Source organism: Lactuca sativa, chromosome 4 (assembly GCF_002870075.4).
Source record: "Lactuca sativa cultivar Salinas chromosome 4, Lsat_Salinas_v11, whole genome shotgun sequence".
NCBI classification, from domain to species: Eukaryota; Viridiplantae; Streptophyta; class Magnoliopsida; order Asterales; family Asteraceae; genus Lactuca; species Lactuca sativa.
In genome coordinates, this window is record NC_056626.2 from 89,931,640 (window position 1) to 89,954,232 (window position 22,593).

Genomic DNA, 22,593 nt, shown 5'->3' on the forward strand with positions numbered 1-22,593 from the left:
GAAAAGCCTTGGATAAAGCTTCGTTAATATCCAGCTAATCCTAAAAAGCTTCGAATCTCTGTAGGACTCTTTTGTTGTTCCCACTCCATTACAGCTTCAATCATTGCTGGGTCAACCATTATTCCTTCTTGGTTAACCACATGACCTAAAAATTGGACTTCTTGAATCGAAAATTCACATTTGGAGAACTTTGCATACAGCTTCTCCTTTTTCAGGACTTCTATCACTTCACGTAGATGCTTTAAATGTTCCTGCTTGCTTTTCGAATAAATCAAGATATCGTCTATGAATACTATCACGGATTTATCTAAGAATGGTTTACAAACCCTATTCATCAAATCCATGAAAGCTGTTGGGGCATTGGTTAGTCCGAACGACATAACCAAAAATTCATAGTGTCCATATCTCGTTCTAAACGCAGTCTTTTCGATATCCTGCTCTCTCACCTTTAGTTGATGGTATCCCGACCTAAGATCGATCTTTGACAAATAGCTCGAACCCTGCAACTGGTCGAACAAGGCATCGATCCTTGGCAACGGGTACTTGTTCTTTATCGTCACTTTGTTCAGCTCTCTGTAATCGATGCACATTCTCATGCTTCTGTCTTTCTTCTTTACAAATAACACAGGAGCTCCCCAGGGTGATGAACTAGGTCGAATGAAAACTTTGTCCAATAACTCCTGAAGTTGTGTCATAAGTTCTTTCATTTAGATTGGCGCTAATCGATAAGGTGCTTTTGCTATCGGCATCGTTCATGGTAACAAGTCGATATGAAATTCTACTTGTCGATCAGGGGGCAATCCGGGAAGATCTTCGTGAAAGACTTCCGGATAATCACACACCACCGGAATATTCTGCACCTCCTTCTTTTCTATCTTGGCATCGATCACGAACGCTAGATATGATGTACATCCCTTGGCCAAACACTTTATGGCTTTCATTAGGGAAATGATTCCAGAATTTACTCTGCGTTTGTCTCCATATACCATAAACGACTCTTTCCCTGGCGGGTTTACTTTTACTATCTTCTTTCTACATAGTATTTCTGCATCGTTGGCGCTAAGCCAATCCATTCCTAAAACTATGTCGAATCCATTTAACTCGATAGGCAATAATTCCTCTTGGAACTTATTCCCATCCAAGTCAATGAGGATGTTTTTCGTACGATAGCTAACAGGTACAAACTTGCCACTAGCAATCTCGACTATTATAGCATTAACTAGCATATCTACAGGAAAAGCTAGTTTTCTACCAAATTCATGTGATATAAAGGAGTAATTGGCTCCAGAATCAAACAAAATTTGGGCAGGAAATTCGTTTACGAGAAAGGTACCTGAAGCGACATCGGCTTCTTCTTTCGCAGCTTCGAGTGTCATCTGAAAGGCTCTCGCCTTCGGCTTTGGTGGTAGATTGGGTTTTGCTGCGTCCTTCTTCTTCGGGAAATCCCTCAAAATATTCCCTTCTTCATTGCACCCAAAACATACATTCTTATTAAAGGTGCATTCACGGCATAATGCCCTGGCTTTCCACATTTGTAACAAGTGACTTCCACGCTGCACTTCCCAGCATGTTTCTTCTTACACTTGTCACACCACTTGGCTTCGCTTCCTCCTCCAAACTTTCTCGAACCAGTCTTCGAGAATTTGTTGTTTTTATTGGAACCTGAAGTTCCTTCAAACTTTCTCTTTTCGCCAACTTCAACCTTGATGGCGGCTCTCCCTTTTATCATATCTTCAACAGACTTGGCAGCCCAGATAGCTGCCTCCAAAGTAAGTGTCTGATGTACTGGCACCGCGTACTTCCATGGAAGTCCCTTTGCGTACCTCTCTATTTTTGCCAACTCATCTGGGATAATACACAAAGCAAACTCCATTTTGTGTGTGAAGTTATTCGTATATTCGTCAACGGTCATACTCCCCTTCTGCAACGTTAGAAATTGGTTTTCTAACTCAAGTACGTTTTGGGCCGAGCCGTACTTGCTCTTGAAGTGCACCAAGAACTATGCCAGAGTTAATTGCAGTGGCTCATTAGGGCTTAGGGTTTTCCCCAAAGTGCTCCACCAACGAGCAGCACTGTCACACCCCAAAACCGGAACGGCGGAAACGTTATGGGGTGGATGACGTCATGTCAAGTATCACAACATATGCAGTATAGTAATCAAAGTACAACAACCATTGAATTAATAGTAATAATTTTACATGGTTTACATTACATAGAAACATTAAAGTAATACAAGTAATAATGTAGATGCAGCTTGGTAATAAACGGTTTTCACCAAAAGCGCCTGAAATGTACCTGTCTATAGCTGACCTAAGAATACAAGTTATTTGAAAGCGAGTATCAGCATTTTTACAAATGTTGGTGAGTTCATAAGTATTTAGTGTCATTTTATCCAAATAACTTTATATAAGTAGTAGTTTTAAAGTATACAGTGAATTAGAGTCATTTCTAGAAAATCCTATATCTTCTAACTAAAAGCACTCTTCTACCAAGACCGGACAGAGTTATGTGGTAAAAAGTAGTTTTCCCTTAAACACTATCGTTATCAAAATACGGTGTTTGACTTTAAAGAAAGTAGAAGAATATCAGGGAAAAATAACATATGCCTCAGCAGTGAGGACTGCTGACTAAGACAAAAAGAAATCATAGACTCCAGGAGAGTATCGAATTAACGGTATGCCTGGCTTAGTCTAACAAAAGGAGACACAGACCCCAGACAGTATCAAATGAAAGATACGTCTAGAAAGGCCTAAAAACAGTGAGAACAGACCCCACACAGTGTCAACTGAATGATACGTCTATCAAGGTCTAAAAAACAGTGAGAACAGACCCCAGACAGTGTCAACTGAATGATACGTCTAGCAAGGTCTAAAACAGTGAGAACAGTGTTAAAAACCCGTTACCTTAAAGCCATGAATTATAAGGTAACCCCGAGATACTCGTAACCATACTGATAGACACTAGAGAAAACTTGACGCACTGCAAGCGTCGGTGTAAGTATGACATTTGTCACCCTTTGGCTTGGTAGGCCATGAACTGTAGCTAGTAGTCAGGGTGCGGGGTGTCAATCCCGTATAAATCTATACACACAATGTCTGCTCTCCCTACAAGAGACTCTGGTTACCAACTTGACAACGCAGAAGGCCGTTTACTGAAGATGTATCTCGTGTAGTGAGATTTGATGTAAAATACTGGAATAATGATAGAGACTCACAACTGAACTGACTAATGTAAACCTATATGTCTATGCTTTTATACATAATATATAACTAATGATCAAACGACCTTCGGACGGACATCCGATCCCACCAGACCACATCTCAACGAACTAAAGGAAACAGGGCAAATAAGCCTTCCTAAGTCCTTTAAACATTATTTATATATATCTATACAAGCACATGCATGCATTTAACGAAGTTTAAGTGTTCAACGAAGTAGAAGTGTTTCACAAAGTATAAGTGTTAACAAGTAGGAGTGTATCGTGAAGTATAAGCGTATCGTGAAGTAGGAGCGTATCGTGAAGTATAAGCGTATCATGAAGTAGGAGCGTATCATGAGGTATAAGCGTATCGTGAAGTAGGAGCATATCGTGAAGTACAAGCGTAAATAAGTAGGAGCGTATTACGAAGTAAAAGCTTTACAAGTATAAGTGAAGTATAAGTGTTAACAAGTATAAGTGAAGTAGAAGAGATAACAAGTATAAGCGCATCATGAAGTGAACGTGTTATCAAGTAGGAGTTTAAACTAATTAGAAGTGGAGCAGTGGTATCTTAGCCAAGTAGGAGTATAAAAACATGGGAGAAATCTTTAATGAAAAACTTTTATACTTAAGAAAATCACGACTAGGTATTCTTTTGTAAAATAAGTTTGTAAGCCTGTAAAAATCCTTAGAAAACCTTTCATAAACGCATTTGATTATAACTTTGATTAACAGTATAAGTAAAGATCTTAATCAAGTAAAGACATTTTAGAAAAACATTTACAGTGTCAAAGTTGGTAAAACAGTTAACAGTGTAATAAATCCTTGCGCATGCGGGTTATCAATCACATGTGATTGATATGATAACTGGCATGTTTAACTTGTATTCCCCCCCATAAAACATGTAAAAACATTTAAAAGGTTCATTCATCTGATGTAATCGGATCCGATGAAGGTGTCGGTTGGGTGCTCGGTGTCAAGTAAGGACCTGGACACACTTAGTGACCTATTAACATATGATAACATATGTTTACATACAATTAGTAAATATAATACCAATTAAACAAGTATACGCATCCTAAGGTGCGGAAAACACTTTGATTAAGTGCTAGAGGTGTCCCGGGGTAACATCTATGGGTGCGTATGGCCTAGATAAAGAGTTTACTCTTCAAGAGTAAACTCTTTATAGAGTTCACGGCCCTAGGACTAACTCCCCATGAGTTTACGGCCGTAAACTCATGGTGAGGGTGTTCTAGGATGCCAAAATGTCTTATTTCAATTGTGGAATTTTGCTAGGTCCAAATATAAGGCACATGAGTGGATTTAAGGCATCTAAATGGACCAAATAGGAGTTTACGGCCCTAAACAAGGAGTTTACGGCCATAAGCTCCTATGTACCTATTCTTTTGGTGTTTTAAGGGCTTAATTGATAGAGGATAAAATCCTAAGCATTTTTCCAAGTCAAATGGGGAGTTTAGAGCACCATTTGGGCATTTTATAGGAGTTTACGGCCCATGGACCTTTCCTAGGGGGTTTACGGCCGTAAACTCCCATTTCTATGGATTTATTGAAGTTTAATGCCTTTACAACAATGGAATTGCGTCTAGACATTTTCCAAGGCCATAGGAGGTGTTTGTGGGCATTTCTAACACTTAAAATTGAGTTTACTCCCCATAAAGAGGAGTTTACGGCCCAAGCATGTTCTTGGGCAGTAAACTCATGTTTACTCTCCAAAAATTCATTTCGAGGTGTTCTAAGTCCGAATGTGTAAGCCTACAAATCATATCGAAGCCTTAGGGGCAATTTGGAAGGGTTTTGGGGCTTAAAACCCCCCATTTAGGGGTGTTCACGGTCCAAGAGTGTTCTTGGGCTGTAAACACATAATTTGGTCCCTATTTTATGTCTTAAACTCGAATTTTCATGCTAGATAAGCTATACAACAAGTTAGGGTAGATGGCTTACTCGTTTGGGGCTCGAAACTGACGATTTTGGCTCGAAATTTAGTTGTAGAGAGAGAGTGGAAAAGGTGGAAATGAAGTCCACTCCCCCTTATATAGGGGCTTGAGTTGAGGCTCAGTGGGAATCTACCTGATACTGCCGTTAAACAGGGCTTTTGGTCGCACCCGATTTAGTGGTCGTATTTTGACTTGGTTGAAACTAAAAATTTTAAGGGCATTTTGTGGGTGTGTCTAATTTTGTTTCCACCCTTACCAAGTTATTATAAAAGTGCCAAATTAATTAACCTGTTCCAAAAGGTTAACGGACAAATAAATAAAGCGTGGCTTACTAACGGAAGGAGGTTAAAAATGACGGAATAAATTTCGGGTTGTCACATCATCCCCACGTTAGAGGGAATTTCGTCCCGAAATTCAGATTTAGGCAAGGAAGTAGGTATGAATGACCGAGTATAGGCAGATGGGTACTTCCTATTCGATTTGTCCTCGCACTTCCAAGTGAACCCTGGCCTTTGTTTGTCATTCCAACAAACCTTCACCTATGGGATGCGGATTCCGTCTCGTGCAGTTAGCGATTTCCTATAGGTATGTCTACGAAGTTAAGGTTCTCAATGGTTTCTATCAAGATGAGTGGAATATGAAGGGTGACGTCGGGCAAACACTTATCAAGTCTAAGGAGTGGATCGATCTGTGGTGAAATTTGTGGAAATTCCGAAAGCAGTAGTGGTCTGACGAGGGTTGGACCAATCTCCGTGAAGAATCTCGGATGGTCCTAAGCTCTCGGAAGGGTAGAGCTTTTCAATACTTAGAACATAGTGTACTTCTATGGCAAGATCATCACTGGCGTGATCTCCATTCCGAAGTTCCTAACGTTCTCTCTCATACTGGAAGTATAGTCCTTCAGGTTGTTTCTAGATCATCGGATGGATTGCATGTCTACGGGTATCTGTTTGCTGCAGAGTGGCTACCTCAATCTTGCACAAAATGAATCGGCACTTCTGATTCTCGAGATATTCCTAACGGAAACTCTCAGGGTCGGGGAGATAGGGTTTCGCCAGACGAGTGTTGGACTATCTCAGGAGGTGGTTCTACTATTTCTGCGTGAGATAGTATTCGTGGAACACCTGATAGTCCAATGAATCTTGTAAGCCATGCCCTAATTTCCAAGGTGTTAGTTTATTCTAGTGCGGAAAGTGTGTGCTCTTGTATAACCCATCGACTAGCACCTAGACTGGTGTCAAGTCTATAATCTCTTTGGGATCGGGTTATAAGGCTTAAAGCAACCTACTTTCACACTTTAATCAAGTATTCTTGCCTTCGGAGGTTATTCTGTGGTTCTTGGCATTCTAGTGTTCTCTTCGGAGAATGTAGTCTATCGCCTACAAGCGGCGGTGACTTCTTCCATGCGAGAGGGTGGAGGATCCTAGGCACTACTTGTCTATAACGGGGTGGACGAAGTGCCTGAGTAGTGCGAACATCTTCGGCAACTACTCTTCCGAAGGTTCTGAGTTTTCTCGGTCTAAGTCAAATCTAGTGAGTATAGGGTTCCGTCACTCGGAACTTTACTCTCCTCATCCACTCTTCTCAGAATTTAAATTATCGCAGCTCTTGGATTTCCGGGATATTCGTTGCGATGCTTAATTCGGGGGATTAAGCGTGAATGGATGGTCGTAGTCAATGTACTTGACTCTTACAACTCAGATTTCTTTACCAACCGAGGGTGTTAGCTACTATGTTGGCTTAACCGGGATGACAACAAACTTCGGATATGTGGTCATTATAGTAGCTCAATCCGCAAGGGTTCTCTTGACTCTAGTTCCTATTCTCTTGATTTACGAACCTAATTGTGAGGTGCGAAGGGTCTTTCTAAGGAATCTACGAGGTATGCTTTGGGTGGTTATCGTCTTCTGGAATGCCTGCAGTGTCTTTCGCTTTGGTTTCTATCTGTCTAAGGAGGGTTGGTTAACAGCATGCAGTACCCCTCTCCTGGGTACCTCGGAATGGTTTGAAATAAGAGTGACGACTGACGGATCGCATTAGTCTTTATTATTTTTATTTTGTTTAGGTTCGGAAGAACCTTAATTTGCCGAATGGCTATGGAGAAAGTTCTTTTTACACAACACTAAGGATTTACACATGGTCGCATGAAGTTGAACCATGATTGATAGAGGCATCGAAGTTGGCACACTTCGACATGATCTAGAATGAGGGTCGGTAGAGTCACGTGCCGAACAGACACACAAGTTCTAGGTGTCTCGGGTTTCGTCCCGTGTATCACTGCCGCGGATACTTGGACCGATAGAGTCGACGCGGAACTTTAGAGAGTCCTGAATGTTTCTGAATAGAATACCTTTTCATGAATGGATTCTCACGAGGCATTTCTATAATCGCCTCACATATACTAGTCATGTATAATTAAGGTGGGGACGACTGTTGACTGAGCGACTCCGTATTAAATCCACAACCAAACGAGGAACAGGAAATAAGGCGGCCTTCACTCACTCTAGGTCTATCCATCTCAATTATACATGGCTGTAACGTATATGTTTGGCCATTATAGTTTTAACTGATGAAATTTTAAATTTTATAACAGTGCTGCGACTTTCGCCTTAACGAGGAAATAATTACATTTAGAATTAGCCTTTATTGTTTTCTGTTAGTTATCTGAGATCGAGAGACGTACCAAAATCTACTGGTTTCCTTGATGCTTCTCCCTAAGCATTACAGTTAGACTCCTTCTGTGTCTTTGTCTTTTTTTTTTCAGTTGGGCAATCCTTCTTGAAGTGTCCAATCTCACCACATAGGTGGCAAACTATATTGGTCGCCACATTGGTGGTTGATGTAATGAACTCAACCGGGGTACTGCAGACGCGAGCAGTATGCCCCATCATGTGGCACCTAGCACAATAGAGCGCTCGGCATACACCATGATGATGGTAGCAACACTTGCTGCAGTGGGGAAGGTTTCCTAGGTATGGTCTCCTAGGTGTAGGGATGGAAGGGTTGGCAGGGATATTGACTGTCTCAGCTCGTTGCCCTTCGGAAGGTCCTTGAGCCGAGGTACTTCCCTCCTCGATCTTGATCTTTCTCTTCAGTGGATTTAGTTGAGGTTCTTGGGTGACTGGGTATGCAGGTGTTGGTTGTTGCTGTCCAATACTTGGATCGGAATTTCCGATAGGGCTCTTGCTAACATTGGCGTTGTTAGCATTCAGTTGAGCCATGATAGCTGCAACGGCTGCCGAGACTACATCCTGGAAAGTAGCTTCGTTAAATAGGAGAGTTGGTTTCTTACCGGCGGATGGGTTACGCTTCTTCGGAGGCATGATTTTTCCCTACACGGAAAGGAACACAAGCTGATGAGAGACGAAGGTTAACCCTGGACATATCTATCCTTACTATGTTAGGCCTAAATTTTTCCCGTGCCTCGGATATTGGTTGTCTGAGTGTCGACCTACATCCCTATGATGTAGTCCTGGTGTACAAGGTAGGAGTGTGAGTATCGGAAAAAACCATAAGATGGGAGTTGTTCATACTAAGTTACCCTTTTACTGGGAAGGTTTCACTCTCCGGCTTGGAGAGATCTGAGAACAGTTCGGAACGAATACCGTGGAAAGAAAGGCTCATGAAGACTTATAGCCAAACAACCTCAACAGAGGTGTGGGGATCCGCTCTAAGCGTATTACTTGCAACGGGAAAAGGCGATTTACCTAACACATAGCGTGAGTAGTGTAACCACTAACTCACTAAATTGTATTATTTTATGGGTGTATTAGCATGACGAACACGAGGAAAAGGCACTTCTCGGGTTCCATGTATTGGCTCCCTCTGTCTGCCTCGTATCTTTGAATGTGGCCGGCGTTGGTTTCCTTCGGGTAGTTACCTAGGATTCTCTCCTCGTATGGACATATTGAATCTCTACTCCGCCTTCCTTCTGATTCTGACTCTGAGTGTCATCGCTTCAGGATGGATGACTGGAATTCTCGGAAGTTTAGGAGAATTTCTCACCGATGTCCCTAAAAAGATATAGGCACTTGGTGATTTCAATAGTCTCGACCTAGTTCATTCGTTTCCGAGCTGGAAATCTTCTCAATGAACCTCTTCTGGGTCTGAATCAACTCTTCTGCCGAGTACTAAAGTGGATAGGGTTTTGTACAGGGTTCGTGCGAGAATGGAAATGTCTAAAGAATCCTAAGAGATTATTAACATTTCACTGGGTGATCCATATCGAGTCCTGCTACGATTACACAAGGTGTACAAATCATATATAGCCTAGATCCGATAGGCCTTCGAATATGTGATACTACTCTAGATCCACATCCCAACGAGGAAAAGGAAATAGGGTGAAACCACACATTCTTAGCCTATGGGATCCTCATTATATATAACCTTGGGAGTATACTCTCTATAATTGTAGGTATATCAATAAGGATCTTTTTAGTTCTTCACACAAGGTTAGTTATGGATCCTAAAATACCCCTATGGTATTTTAATTCTTGTTTGTTTCTTATCTTCTGATTATGATTCTGGGATTAATGTGAGTCTTTTAGTATTCCAAAATACTCCTATAGTATCTTAAACTTTATGTTTGGCTCTAGCATTCCTAGTTGGTAAGTTTCAGACCTGTTGCAACACCACTATCACTCCCAAGCACACGTTCATCGCATCTCGAATAAATGTAGTTGATCAGGTTACATTTATTCCAGCTTACGATTACATAACTGCCCAGGTTTAACGGTAATGATTAACATCCGAAGACTTTTACTCTTGTTCTTCTTGTGATACTTGTGTTCGAGTGTTTAGATTCTGGATGCTCTCATACTTTGATAAAATATGGTTGTATTTTAAAGTATAATTCTTGGTCAGAGTGTTTTATCCCTATGTATTTATAGACTGTATATCTTTTATGATTTGATATACTTAGCTCACTATAAACAATGCTCTGATACCAATCTGTCACACCCCAAAACCGGAACGGCGGAAACATTCTAGGGTGGATGACGTCATGTCAAGTATCACAACATATGCAGTATAGTAATCAAAGTACAACAACCATTGCATTAATAGTAATAGTTTTCCATTGTTTACATTACATAGAAACATTAAAGTAATACAAGTAATAATGTAGATGCAGCTTGGTACTAAACGGTCATCACCAAAAGCGCCTGAAATGTACCTGTCTATAGCTGACCTAAGAATACAAGTTATTTGAAAGCGAGTATCAGCATTTTTACAAATGCTGGTGAGTTCATAAGTATTTAGTGTCATTTTATCCAAATAACTTTATATAAGTAGTAGTTTTAAAGTATACAGTGAATTAGAGTCCTTTCCAGAAAATCCTATATTTTCTAATTAAAAGCAGTCTTTTACCAAGACTGGACAGAGTTATGTGGTAAAAACTAGTTTTCCCTTAAACACTATCGTTATCAAAATACGGTGTTTGACTTTAAAGAAAGTAGAAGAATATCAAGGAAAAATAACATATGCCTCAGCAGTGACGACTGCTGACTAAGACAAAAAGAAATCATAGACTCCAGGAGAGTATCGAATGAACGATATGCCTGGCTCAGTCTAACAAAAGGAGACACAGACCCTAGACAGTATCAAATGAAAGATACGTCTATCAAGGCCTAAAAACAGTGAGAACAGACCCCACACAGTGTCAACTGAATGATACGTCTAGCAAGGTCTAAAAACAGTGAGAACAGACCCCAGATAGTGTCAACTGAATGATACGTCTAGCAAGGTCTAAAACAGTGAGAACAGTGTTAAAAACTCGTTACCTTAAAGCCATGAATTATAAGGTAACCCCGAGATACTCGTAACCATACTGATAGACACTAGAGAAAACTTGACGCACTGCAAGCGTCGGTGTAAGTATGACATTTGTCACCCCTTGGCTTGGTAGGCCGTGAACTGTAGCTAGCAGTCAGGGTGCGGGGTGTCAATCCCGTATAAATCTATACACACAATGTCCGCTCTCCCTACAAGAGACTCTGGTTACCAACTTGACAACGCAGAAGGCCGTGTACTGAAGATGTATCTCGTATAGTGAGATTTGATGTAAAATACTGGAATAATGATAGAGACTCACAACTGAACTGACTAATGTAAACCTATATGTCTATGCTTGTATACATAATATATAACTAATGATCAAACGACCTTCGGACGGACATCCGATCCCACCAGACCACATCTCAACGAAGAAAAGGAAATATGGCGAATAAGCCTTCCTAAGTCCTTTAAACATTATTTATATATATCTATACAAGCACAGGCATGCATTAAACGAAGTTTAAGTGTTCAACGAAGTAGAAGTGTTTCACAAAGTATAAGTGTTAACAAGTAGGAGCGTATCGTGAAGTATAAGCGTATCGTGAAGTAGGAGCGTATCGTGAAGTATAAGCGTATCGTGAATTAGGAGAGTATCGTGAAGTATAAGCATATCGTGAAGTAGGAGCGTATCGTGAGGTATAAGCGTATCGTGAAGTAGGAGCGTATCGTGAAGTATAAGCGTATCATGAAGTATAAGCGTAAATAAGTAGGAGCGTATTACGAAGTAAAAGCTTTACAAGTATAAGTGAAGTATAAGTGTTAACAAGTATAAGTGAAGTAGAAGCGATAACAAGTATAAGCGCATCACGAAGTGAAAGCGTTATCAAGTAGGAGTTTAAACTAATTAGAAGTGGAGCAGTGGTATCTTAGCCAAGTAGGAGTATAAAAACATGGGAGAAATCTTTGATGAAAAACTTTTATACTTCAGAAAATCACGACTAGGTATTCTTTTGTAAAATAAGTTTGTAAGCCTTTAAAAATCCTTAGAAAACCTTTCATAAACGCGTTTGATTATAACTTTGATTAACAGTATAAGTAAAGATCTTAATCAACTAAAGACATTTTAGAAAAACATTTACAGTGTCAAAGTTGGTAAAACAGTTAACAGTGTAATAAATCCTTGTGCATGCGGGTTATCAATCACATGTGATTGATATGATAACTGGCATGTTTAACTTGTATTTCCCCCCATAAAACATGTAAAAACATTTAAAAGGTTCATTCAGGGGTATGAACTCACCTGATGTAATCGGATCCGATGAAGGTGTCGGATGGGTGCTCGGTGTCAAGTAAGGACCTGGACACACTTAGTGACCTATTAACATATGATAACATATGTTTACATACAATTAGTAAATATAATACCAATTAAACAAGTATACGCATCCTAAGGTGCGGAAAACACTTTGATTAAGTGCTAGAGGTGTCCCGGGGTAACATCTATGGGTGCGTATGGCCTAGATAAAGAGTTTACTCTTCAAGAGTAAACTCTTTATAGATTTCACGGCCCTGGGACTAACTCCCCATGAGTTTACGGCCGTAAACTCATGGTGAGGGTGTTCTAGGATGACAAAATGTCTTATTTCAATTGTGGAATTTTGATAGGCCCAAATATAAGGCACATGAGTGGATTTAAGGCATCTAAATGGACCAAATAGGAGTTTACGGCCCTAAACAAGGAGTTTACGGCCGTAAGCTCCTATGTACCTATTCTTTTGGTGTTTTAAGGGCTTAATTGATAGAGGATAAAATCCTAAGCATTTTTCCAAGTCAAATGGGGAGTTTAGGTCACCATTTGGGCATTTTCTAGGAGTTTACGGCCCATGGACCTTTCCTAGGGGATTTTACGGCCGTAAACTCCCATTTCTGTGGATTTATTGAAGTTTAATGCCTTTACAACAATGGAATTGCTTCTAGAGATTTTTCCAAGGCCATAGGAGGTGTTTGTAGGCATTTCTAACACTTAAAATTGAGTTTACTCCCCATGAAGAGGACTTTACGGCCCAAGCATGTTCTTGGGCAGTAAACTCATGTTTACTCTCCAAAAATTTGTTTCGAGGTGTTCTAAGTCCGAATGTGTAAGCCTACAAGTCATATCTAAGCCTTAGGGGCAATTTGGAAGGGTTTTGGGGCTTAAAAACCCCATTTAGGGTTGTTCACGGTCCAAGAGTGTTCTTGGGCCGTAAACACATAATTTGGCCCCTATTTTATGTCTTAAACTCGAATTTGCATGCTAGATAAGCTATACAACAAGTTAGGGTAAATGGCTTACTTGTTTGGGCCTCTAAACGGACGATTTTGGCTCGAATGTAGAGAGAGAGTGTAGAGAGAGAGTGGAAAAGGTGGACATGAAGTCCACTCCCCCTTATATAGGGGCTTGAGTTGAGGCTCAGTGGGAATCTACCCGATACTGCCGTTAAACGGGGCTTTTGGTCGCACCCGATTTAGTGGTCGTATTTTGACTTAGTTGAAACTAAAAACTTTTAAGGGAATTTTACGGGTGTTTCTAATTTTATTTCAACCCTTACCAAGTCATTATAAAAGTCCCAAATTAATTAACCTCTTCGAAAAGGTTAACGGACAAATAACTAAAGCGAGGCTTATTAACGGAAGGAGGTTAAAAATGACGGAATAAATTTTGGGTTGTCACAAGCACTACCCCTGAACTGACGTACTGCAAAGGTAGTTTGTAACTTGCCTTGGCAATCACAAGTCATGAAAGCCAACTCCATTTCCGAGATCCAGTCCATTACTCCTACAGGATCTTTTTTTCCATTGAAGGTCGATGGCTTGCAAGTCATAAAGTTCTTATACTTGCACCCATTTCTATCCATTCTACCCCCGTAGTTATTCCTCCCAACCACAAGCGGTTCACTATGACCAACCGATCTACTATTGTTCCCTTCTTCAGATCGATCGTCATTTAGTTCACGTTGTTCAACAGGAACTGAAGGTTCATCCCTGTCGTTCAGCAACATTTGCCTCAATTCCTCCCTCTGTTCAGCCAACATGGTCTGAATCATAGTTCGTACTCCAGCCATGGTGATGGGTTTAGGTGCAGCTCCTACTATAGGCACCTGTTCCACCACTTGAGGTTGAGGTTGTTGGTTTCTGTTTGCATTTCCAGCTCCACTCCGAGTTCTTGCCATTACAATCTATATACCGAATAAGGTGAATTTAGGTCTTTATTCTTGTTAGACATGTGAATTCCCTTATCACTCCGAAACGTTTACATGTTAGTTCTAATCTCGTATTCATACGCTTAGAATCCTACACACATAAGGTTTCCAGATTCGGTCGGCAACAGACCATAGATCCGAACAAATAATGGCACACATGGCAAACACATAGCATTTAGCACATAAGGGCATTTTAGGCATCTTCCCTAAAATAAACTAGTACTCGTGTCTAAAATATGGTAGACACTCATCTCACAATCATCACTTAGCATTCTAAGTTCAAGTCTAGAAATTCTACAATTTCTTAGTTCACTTAAACTAATGCTCTGACACCAACTGTGACATCCCCTAATTTCTCGGCCAGAAAAGACCGATTTAATTTATGCTTTTTAAAATAAAATCATAGAAATCATTTTAAAAGATGTTGCGGAATTGGTCCCCAAACAACATATGATAAAAGTTTATCAAAATCCTTCATTAAGAAGGTATATATTTTCCATATATATCAAAACCTCGGAATGTCATGTACCGATACAGATTAAAAGCATAAACAAGACATTATAAGCCTTTCAATAGTTATTTACAACTACTGGCCTATAATCTAAAAATCTCTCGTCGTCCTCCGACTATGCTCGGGGTCCACTATCTGTAATCATAAAAACTGAGTGGTTCAGGCTTGGGAGCCTGGTGAGCATATAGGGTTTTCAACCCACAATAATAATATACTTATTAAGTTCACCAATCAACAATAACCTTGATTACCCATTCCCGTTGTCCTCACTTTACGTCCCTAAACACCTATCACAAGGGACCTAGCCTAAGGATTATCATCGGGATGGACACTACTGCTAAGGGGTTTCCTCAGCCATACATGTCCTTAAGGCAACCATGAGGGGGATGGAGTATGACAATGAACATTTAATTCATCAACATCTACAAGTTGAGAACCTGCTAGTGTTCCACTGGACTGTCTAGAAAGTCTGTGGTCATCATCTATACTCCGCTAGATGACTACAACAACAACAACAACAACAACAACATTGAGGCCTCTCACCTTTTTAACACACATCAACTATTTCATCTACCCATGTTCTACCCAACCTATTTTGTAGATAAAAGACATATACAGTTTAAAACTTGTATAAAACATCAATTCAACAGTCACCTCAATTAAAAAATTAATATATTTACACATAACATGTATTTCAAGGTAAATACTTCATATCTATATGTAAATTGAAAGTAACTACATACTCACATGATTTGATGATAATCGGGCAGCAATTCGTTTCCTAAAACGATCGTTTCTAATAAAACCGGGAGTTTTATTGAGAAATCGGGCTTTGTAAAAGTCGGGCTTCGAAACTGAAAAGATAAATTTTTCTGGGCTTCTCGGGCACTTCCTAGAGTATTCCGGGCTTTACAATCGATATCGGGGCTTCGCGGAAGGTTAAGGTGAAGAAAATATGATGAAAGCGGCTAAATATGGCAATTTCTTAAAAATATCCGAGAAGGCTCGCAACCTTCTATCTATTGGGTGAAGCTTTTGATCCAAGGGCTGAGAGTCTTCTAATATGACGGCTGAGAGGCTTCGCAGGGGGGTGGCTCGCACGAGGGTTGCGCGTGCGAGGGGATCGGTGGTAGCTTCTGATTGGACCACAGCCTACTGGTGCACATGCGAGGTTCGGAGCTAGGCTATGCGAGGCTCGGAACATGCGGCAGTAGGGCGAAGCTTTGGCCGGAGAGCTGGCTGCTTCGGATTGGGCCTCCTCCTCGGTTGAATCAAGATCCGACACGTGGCTTCGCATGACTCAGCAGCTTCGGTGACTCAGCAACTTGGTGACTCAGCAGGACACGTGGCACTTTTTCAGCGAGGGTGACGTGGCAACTCGTGACACTGCGAATTTTCTCGATTTTCGCGCCAAAACTTCTAAAATCCATAACTTTCACATACGAGCTCCGTTTTTTACATTCTTTATATGCATGCGTAGCTAAAGTTACGCTCTACAATTTCCGTTTAGACTTCGTCTGCTAATTTTGAATTTAATTTTTATATTATTATTTTTAACAGACCGGGATAGGAAATCCGTTAAAAATTCATAATTTCTTCATCCGACGTCCGTTTTCGTCAGAATTTTTACCGTTGTGCTCCTAATGACGAGACCTTCAATTCTCGTTTAGGTTGTGTCGGCTAAAAATCGCTCGATCTAAAATTCGAGTTTTTAGCTGTCTACTGCTAAGCTGGAACTTCGAAAAATCATAACTTCCTCATACGAAGTCAGATTTGGGCGTTCTTTTTATCGAACTTCTTGGTTTAACGAATACTACGACTTTCGTTTAGATTACTAAGGCTAAAAAGTAGTTTATCAAAAACTCACTTTTTACGACATTCAGCACCGTGTCGGTTTTGTCGCGAAACTTCAACAGGTCATAACTTCTTCATTATAACTCGGATTTTTGTATTCTTTATATCCCCAAAATCCTTGTTTCGACCACTACAACTTTATGTAAAGATATCGGGCTTATCTCGCACTTTAATTTTGACGCTTATTTTTATTCTTAATTAATTAAGCCCTAATAATTAAGCATAAAACACATAATTCACATAATATTCACATAATTCCTTTTCATTTCTTCAAAATGAGTTAGAAAGGTTAACCTAGACTATCAACTCAATATAAATGCCTAGGCTAGAAACACGAGTGTTACACAAAATCCGACCTGGTACACAGTATATGCGACGTTCTCTTCTTAATCCCTCTGAAACTTCAGTTAGCCATATGTTTCATCCTTTGCATGATTGGAAGAGATCCGACCTGGATGTACAGCATATGCATTCTAAATCTATCTTCTCTCTTAATAATTGTCTGCTCACCCGGTGTAAGGAGTATTTTGGAAGTCCTTGATGGCTGGGGCATGCCAGGATGCGGGAAACACGTTCTAGTACAATTAAAATTGAACACATACAGGTTGTCTGTAGATCTCGCTGCTCAATTTAGGTGGACGACAATATCCCTGGTCGTAGTCAGTTAAAAGGTCATAAGAAAATCTTATTTAAAAGTTAGGGCCAATCATGATAATGAAGAATTATAATCATCTATATAAGTATGTGTCATGTCATTGGTAAATTGTCCTAAAATTGTCACAAATTTTTTGTGTTTAATGGACCACAATACTGGAGATCGATCAGACGAAGATATGAAGATAAGGGTATCGACAAGTGGAATAAGGTTTTCCAACAACTTTGATCCCAGCGTCACAAATACATTCTCAGTAAATAAATTTTAAGATGTGCATTTTAGTTGGAGTTAAATTATTTTATTTTGATTTTGATTTTTTATTTTGATTTTTATTTTATTAACTGTTAAAGAATTTATAAGCTAATTTTAATTTTTAAATTTTTCAAAGTTAATTTTATTTTATTTTATTTTATTTTTAATTTTAGTTTTAATATTAATCCTCAAAAAGAATTATTTTTATTTTTAAATTTTTGGACTGTGTTGGACCCTGCCTTATACTGTGTGGCTATCAGGTAAATGCAAAATGGGTATTAATAAGAGTTTACCGCCGGAATCTCCATCAGTTCTCCGATTCCGGCCGCAAACATCCATCCCCTCTCTCTCTCTCTTCGAAATTTTTTTCTTCAAATCTTGCCAAACTAATCCGATAATCTCGAAGGTAATGTGTTTTAGACCAGGATTATGTATCTTATTGCGTGATTAACCGCGTTTTTGAGGCAGTAATTGAAAAAGAAAGGTTATCGGAGCTTGCGACCCAAGCTTACGGCCCAAGCTTACGGCCGTAAGATACTTGCGACTGTAAACTCCGTCGATGGTCGATAGTTCACTGGCAAGGATTTACGGCTGTAAATCCCTGTTGACCGCAAATCCATGTGTTTGGACGTAAACAATAATTGTTGACCGCAAACTCCAGTGTTGACCGCAAACTCCAGTGTCGACCGCAAACTCCAATTTTGACTTAAAATTTGATTTTGACCTAATTTTAAAATTGTTTTTTTATTATTGGGATCAAAAATTAAATTAAAACTTTTGTTGTTCGTTTGGTTTTTCCTGTCTTACTTGGTATGGTTAGTGCAGGTCAATGGCGAACCTTAAATTTGCGGACATGCACAAACTAGCTATTGTCTTAGCGGATCCTCAAGCTGTTCACTCGGACCTCAAGTCGATGATCCACAGACTTAGGGAATGTTGTTTGGCATCTGCTATCACTGTAAATCCTGTTGTTTACCAGAATTTGATTAGAGAGTTTTGAGCGACTGCTAAAATGGAAATGGATGATGCTGGAATTGTTGTTATTAAAGCTACTGTAAAAGGACACGATATAGTGATCACTGAGGGCTTTATCAGAGATACATTGCTGATTGACAATCAACCTAATTTTCCCACAGAGATTGGGATTGGAGATGCTCAGAGAATTCTAAGGAGGATGGGATATGAAGGCACTTCATCTCCAACTTTAAAGAAGCTCTTACCTCCATATTGGAGATTTTTAGCGCACGTGTTTGTTAGTTGCATTTCAATAAGAAGATCAGGAGCTGATGAAATTTCTATGAGGAATACTGGAGCAATTGTTTCTCTCGTTGCAGGAGTAAAGTTCAACTTTTCAAGATTTATCTTGGATGAGTTTGTTGTGAACATCAGAGCCTCAACCCGGGATACTTTCTTATTGTATCACAGGTTCATTCAACTATTTATCAATGCTCAATTTCCGGATATGATAAAGGAAGATGATACTCTCGATATGAAATCTTTGGGTCCTCACACCGTAGGGCTTATCAAGCAGAATCGGAAAGGAAAAGTTATTTTTCAAGGAAAGTATCCTCTAGATAAGTTTGGAAAGTTTGCCAAATTGAATGAATCCTCAGAATCTTATGAATCCTCTGACAAGGCGTCTTCTGAGCCTGCATCTTCTGAGAAATCATCTCCAAACGACGTTGTTATTACTGTATCTGATGATGAGAATATTGAAAAGGAAGATACTCCTACTCCTGAAGCTCATGTGGCGGAAGAACATGGTTTAGTATCTACTCGTGCTCAAGGTGATGTTGAAGGAATGAATGTGGAGTCTAAGGCAGATGTTGAGGGAGATAAAAAAATGATTCGTTTGATGATTTTGATCTCAATGGTTTTGACAATGATGATATTGCAGCTTCTCTTGCAAGTAGTGCAAATTTTGTGACTAATGAGAGCCTTGACACGATTTTTAACAATGTCGATGAAGTTGTTCCTCTAACAACAGAGACAAGGGAGTCTGATGAAGTTCTTGAAACTGCACCTCCTACCACAAACCAAATGGCGAATACTTCCACTCCAATGGAGACAGTTATAGGATTTCCTCCTCCTGTTTCTGTTCCTCCGACTATAGAGCCATTTGTGAGTGATCTCACATCAACACAGACTGTTGAACCCCCGTTGAAAAGAAGAAGAAGGGATCCAAGGCAGAGTTTTCTAATTGCAAATATTGTTAGTGACCTTCCTATACCACCTACCACTACTCCCAGTCTTACTACAACCAAGCTTTTTACTGTGGGACCAGACACCACTTTTGAAGTTGGTGGATCTTCTATTCCACCAGGGTTTTCTTCTCCTCGATCTGATCACGATGAAGCTTCTGTAAAATTAGCCATGCATTTGGCTGAGGAGCAATTTTTGATGCCTCCCCCTAGCAGTAAAGGTATTTCTATTGGGGATGGCGGTTCTGGAGGAGACAATCTCACTATCCCTGGGTTGCAGAAGGAGATCTCGGTGCTTAGTCAGAAGAACATTGAGCTTGACATTCGTGTTTCGGATCTTCAAGTTGAAAATACAAAGTTTAATGTTCAAGTCTCTGAACTTCAATCTGACAATTCAAAGCTCGGTGTACAAGTAGCTGATCTTCTTAAGGACAAAGCTATAAAGTCAAAGCAGATTTTTGATCTTCAAGATCATTTCAATCTTTTGAATTCAAGCTATTTCGAGCTAAATAAGAAGCTTGAGGAAGACTTCGGTAATAAATATCAAACGTCTGCTGATGAATACAAAATTAATCTACATGCTCAAGTCTTTCCAGTTACCATGCCAACTGGTCAGACATCAGGGGTTGTTGATCGTGTTGTAAATGAGCCTCCCCAAGCCCCTAATGTCTCAGCAATAATTCGCGATGCACAGGAGGAAGCATCTAAGAAGGGGCAACTTTTGTTTAAAAGAAATTTTAACCAGAATGCTTCTTGGGATGAACCTGCAATTACAGTGACTGATCTTGAGGTTGTTTGATTCAGAGATACATTTGCGCGATAAATCGGGAATTGTTTCTTGGGGATTTCATGATCCTCTCAAGATGTGGATCGTGCTAAGAAAGAGTGGCAACTCTGAGCTTTACAGAGATAGTCATGATTTCAACTCATGGACTAGGGTCGATCTGACAGAATTGTCACGAGCTCCTTTTTCAAATCTGAAAAAAAATCCTTAGGCGACCCAATTCAAGCACTTCCTTGAAGATAAGGTTAAAAAGGGGTTTCCTGCGATGAAAACTGTTGAGTCTGTTATGTTGGAGCATCCTGATATTATTGATCCTAAAAATGACTAACCTCTGCAAATTGTGATGTGGCCTGCAACCAAGCAGGTTAAACAGTTCCTTGTGCTTCAGAACTATCAAGACAGATCTCTAGCCTCAATGGACTGTTAGGTTTTCGATGAGATTACATCAACTGCTGTAATCAAGCTCAAGAATGGATGTATCCGACTCTATGACCGAAGAGATTTGTTACAATTCCGCAAGTGGGACATTCATCACCTAAGCAATTTTCAGATATTGGTTGCGGAAGATACTTTTGAGGATGCTGCGAAGGTATATACGACCATAGTGGCTGAGATTCTTAATAAGCGTATGTGGAATGGGGCAATGGGGCAAGCGGACGTTATGGTAGTCAATAAGGGTTAACTTCAAGCTAGCACCAAACCAAGGGGGGGGGGGGGGGGGGGGGGGGGGGGATTGAAAGACTCATTTAGTGGTTTGGTCTAGGCTTTGCATTGTAATAGTGGTTTTGTATAGATAAAGTATTTTGGTAGGTTTGGTGATTGTTTACGGTATTGTAATGAGTTTACGGCCGTAAACACCTTACGGCCGTAAACTCCTTTCGGTCGTAGTTCCCTATATATAGAGGGTTAGCCAGTCTTGTTTAGTTGTTGATGCCTAATTGTTCACGGTCGTATATCGAGTTGTACCAGATGTGTTTCATCATTAGAACGTGTGCAAGCTTGATTTCTTTTCCTTTATTCTCTTATTCTCGTTTCTGTGATTGTGTTGTTTCTGTGATTGTGTTTTTTATTGATCACTGGTAAGATCTATTTCCAGGACCTTACATTATAAAAGAAAAAATATAATATATATGTGTTTAAAATTAATTACTAGAATGAGTATTTTTGATATTCTATATAACTTCAAAAATATAGTTTTGGTGTTAATATATAACTTAAAAAATATACTTTTGGTGTCAATAATAACGCACAAAGTTAAAATGGGGTTCACTGGTAACATAATTTCCCACTCTATTTTAATGTAAAAATATGGACGTGGCTTTTAAAGTGGTATATGAAGAAAAAAAAAAAAAAAGTTTACGCATCTCTTATGGACGAAATAAAATAGGACCAATATAGAACAAAGACAATATATCGACTTTTTCCTATTAATCTACCTTGCAATTTTTTATTTTTATTTTGTCAAATGACAAATATATTCAACTTAACTTTACGAGCATTAGATGAGATGGATAATTTACAAGGAAACATATATTATTTTTAATATTTTTATATAACTACCCAAAAAGTAAATGTTCGAAATACGTTGACCATTACAACAATATCACTTTATGTTGTTTCTATCTAATTTTAATCTTAGTTAACAAAATAAACTAGTAAAGCAAAATACTGAATGAATTATGTGAACTAAAACATCCACCAACCAACCAAGCTTTGATGATTTAAGTGTCTGAAATGACTTATTGCAGCGTGTTTGTCTTTTTTTTCTTTTTCTTTTTTAATTTAAGAATAATTTTCATAAATGGTTTTTATGAATTCTGCCGATATTTAGTTCTTGATTTCTTTTTAGGTCTTATAAAGTTCTTTATGGTTTCAATTTTTATCATTTAGTTATTAACAATATAATACAATGACTTATTTACCTTTTTTTTTTCTTTTGATGGTAACAATAAAAAGAAAACAAAAAACAAATACGACCCTTACCCCAACCAACCCTTTCTCCTCTCTCTTACAATGCTCATATTCAAAAGACCACCACCGGTCAACGCAACCACCATCAATCAATACCGCCACCATCACCAGACCTCTATCGAACCTAGGGGTGATTAGTTCCCAAATCTCAATCTCGTACCGGTACTGCACCGGAACCGGTACCGAACCGTACAGAA